This window comes from Argopecten irradians, chromosome 2 (assembly GCF_041381155.1).
Source record: "Argopecten irradians isolate NY chromosome 2, Ai_NY, whole genome shotgun sequence".
In the NCBI taxonomy this organism is placed as follows: Eukaryota; Metazoa; Mollusca; class Bivalvia; order Pectinida; family Pectinidae; genus Argopecten; species Argopecten irradians.
In genome coordinates this window covers 63,404,556-63,408,500 of record NC_091135.1, presented here as the reverse complement: position 1 = coordinate 63,408,500, position 3,945 = coordinate 63,404,556, and positions in this window count along the sequence as shown.

Here is a 3,945-nt window from a genome sequence, read left to right as displayed (position 1 = left end):
AGGCCTCTAACCTTCATTAAAGAATTACATCGAATAAAGCCAACAGATATATATACTAATTCATTAAACAAAGGTTAGTGGCAAAACCAAGGACAAATATAACCTTCATGAAGTTACTTTAAAGTGGAATATTCTTTGCATCGTATCTGAATACCCGATCGTTCTGAGTAATCAATTCCTAGAAGCAGCTGTGTTCTGTTTTATATTGTTCAACTACTTTACGATTTTAGAACGGTATAATATTTATGGTTAGCTTTATAATACTCTCAGTAAGGCTGTGCTGGCGTATAGGGCGTAGGGAGTTTATACAATAAAACATTTCGTGGATGTTAGGAAAATACGATTTTTTTATATAATTTTTTGATAACATTGCTCTCAATTTCAAACTTTTGGACTATTATTCCAATCAACATAAAACAGTTTAACGAAAATGTATTTCGGCTATATCACATTTTCAATTTTTGTGCAATGTCTTTGTCGAACAAGTACGTCTGCCGGAAGTAGAGTGGGTCATGCTTCGGTCTCGAAGGTCCCTGGACGGCGATGATAAACCAATGTATAATATGGCGTCTAGACGGTTAATGTTACTCCTCGGAAAATGTGTTTTACAGTCACAAGGGACTGGCCATGCATTTTACCACACTATATCAAGGAGGAAATCTGTTTTACAACAAGTATACCAACATCCTTTACCTCCCGATGTCAGTACATGGACATCTAAATAGCATGCTGACGCCATAAAGCGCAATAGTCTGTCACATGAGACATACCATACTAGATATACTAGATTGAATGGCTAACGATAGTGCCCGTAATTAAGAACGAAAGTGAGGTACATCAATTTGGTATTATCCGTTTCGTTTCGCTTCTTTAACACACTCTGTAATGTGTATCAATTTTGAGACACTAGCACTAATACCAGTGTCTAAAACAGCAGTATTTACATTAAAACGCAAATATTGTGTAAACGAAATAACATTTCGGATTATATGGGTGCTGGCAATGACGTTGAAAGTGTCGGTAACATGGAGGTCAGCCAGGACCAACTTGGATATGACATTATAATGCTATCTTTGACTAATAATCATATCCATGTGTTACTCATTTCCTATGAAAATTAAGCAAACAATGCTCATATTAAAAACATTTTCCTGATATAAACTATGGTAAATTTGACCCCCTCCCAAGGGCCATCAAATTCAATTTGAATTTGACCACTTATGGTCCCTACATAATTGATAATTTTGATTGGTAGCATGCCTTAGAAGGTTTAGGGTGTATGCAAAAATTCATTGGATTTGTTTTAGCAGTTTTGGAAAAAAGTCGAAAAAGAAAATTGACGATGACGGACAAATCGCGATTAGAATAGATCACTTAAAAACCCATCATATAGCATGTCCGTCTTGTCTTTCTCATCCGTAATTTAAGGGTATTATATTAATACCCCTGATTTTGTGTTTATCCATTTTCATATGTTTTCAAAAATGTCGAAATAACTTGTATATACGTGCTGATGTATCTATTGCTGTGGGCAATTGACAGATATTGATAGTTGATTGAGTAATATAAGTGTCTAAGTTTGAATCAATTTTTAATGAAGTGCAAAATATTAAAAAATACAAAAGGAAATATAAAATGTAGGGTAATTGATAATTAAGATATTTTCATAACTTGCTGCCACTGTGAGGAAAATATCAGAAGAGACAACATACGATGTATATGATTCAAAGTTCAAGGCTAGAATGAAACTCTATCAGAGTAGAATAGCCAAGACAAGATTAATATTTCAGAGCTTTGTTCAAATAGCAAAGGTCAACAGTCATGGATATGTTGATTGTTTTACTGATACTCTTTTGATCGATGGAGCGAGAGCTGAAGTAAGAAGGAGAGATATTGTGATCAACACAAGTCACTTATTATTATTTCAAACGTAACTTGTGATCGCTCTGATATCAGCACACACATATATATATGGTTTATCACTATGTTTACGCACATTGGATATAGATATTAATCATGTCTAGCTGTACGCTAACAAGACATGCTTTATGTAGTCATGGAAATAGAGATTACGTTTCCGAGAGATGTCCCTTCTGTAGATCACTTATTAACTACGTGTGCGATGGCAATTAGTCGTAATTAACCATATTTTTAGATATTCCTAAATTCACACTCCAAAAGGAGTTTCATTATTTACACCGTCTGTGCTGCAGGGTAAACCGAAGTGAACAATTAATTCCCGGATAGTAAACAACTACAAATGGTATCGACAGGAGAAAGCCTAGAAGGAATATATCTTCTACTCTCTAGCTAATCAACCAACTACAAATCGACAGTAGGCACATACCGTCAAATAGATTTGTTCTCGTTTAGGAGTTGTAATTCATGACAAATCTTACAGCCGCGTCATAAGTGGTCCTGGTATAGCTAGAGAAATGATCTTGTTCAGATTAGGTTATGTAGCCATGTAGCGGCTGAGAGCCTGATTAACTGGGATGAAGAAAGGTTACTGGTTAATTTTGTACTTATCATGGAAATGTCAAGAGAGAACATTACGGTTTTACAGAGAAAAACAATTATAAAATGAAGTTTGAATCCAGAAATTGCGGATTTAGTAACCGGCGAGAAATCTCATCCGATCCCTAGCTAGCTACTGCCTTCACATGGCTGGGGTCTGCGACATTTGTACATATCATGCGATGCGATGCTTTGGGTATAACAAGGCGAATTCAACGTTGAATAAACATCGGCGTGATCGGTTAAAACTTTGACTAATTCACATGTTTTAACATAATAAATCAATGAATGTCATGTCATAACATCGCTTGAAGATGTCATCGCGGTTTAAACTGAAATACAGAAAACATTTCTCACCTTGTTACAAGTGAGATCAAACCACGTCTTGTATGGGGTTACGTTGTGATAAACTGTACAATATATTATGTAACTACTAAATCATTTCATCACATGTTGACTAGGGATGATTCAAAATGTATTTCGAACATACAAATCAAATTCTAAAAGTCGAATAGTTTACCCGAAACTTTCTCGTTTTGATTGAGTTAGAATATGTACATGTGTTTTAATCATTAATTTGAAGACAAGATAAAGAGGGGATATTCCTTCTTTCTTATGAATAACAGCTAAAATCAACCGGACGGGTAGAAAGTTTTCAGAGAACTAAGTACGAGTGAAAAATACGAACTTTTCCATCACAACACGAGATGAAATACAACTGTTATTAATGAAACAAAACAAGGAATATTCTATTTATTATGTGTTGTAGTCTCTGCCCTAAGTGAAAAGTATCACATATATTAACCATGAAGCATCATACTTCACTGTAAAAATGTAATAAACGTTTATTAACGACAGTGTCAGTTATCCATAGGTTGACGGCGAAATCTATTTTTTTCACATCTTTGAGCCTGAATTTCTTGAGATTTCTTATTTCTTTCCTAACGGCGATAAAAGTGTCAGAGATAAAAACGTAATTGTAATAGATATAAATATACTATATACGCCATTTAAAGCAGTGTTTTGAGTTATCAGATTAGTTCCAAGATATTCATAATATTATACGCCTTGGCTTGGGGTTTTACAAAAATACTCGTGATCACCGATATTTTTGTCGGCCTCCACTAAATAATATATATCACTAAAGTTAAAGAATGTCATTCTCTCTGCCGCCTGTCTTCCTCCTCCGAACCACCTAATGCAATAATCTGGGTCAGCTATCCGATCAGTCAATAAGTAAAATATCTTCCAGGGTAACTTAAACAGAGAAGAATAATGAGTCTTATCTGAAAATTTAAATTCTCATTTAAATGATTATTTCATACGAAATTTTATGAAACGAGTACCATTTAAAACTTCGAGACGTGTTTCATAAAATATCATATGAAATGAATACTTTAAGATACTTTTATCACATAACTACCCCAA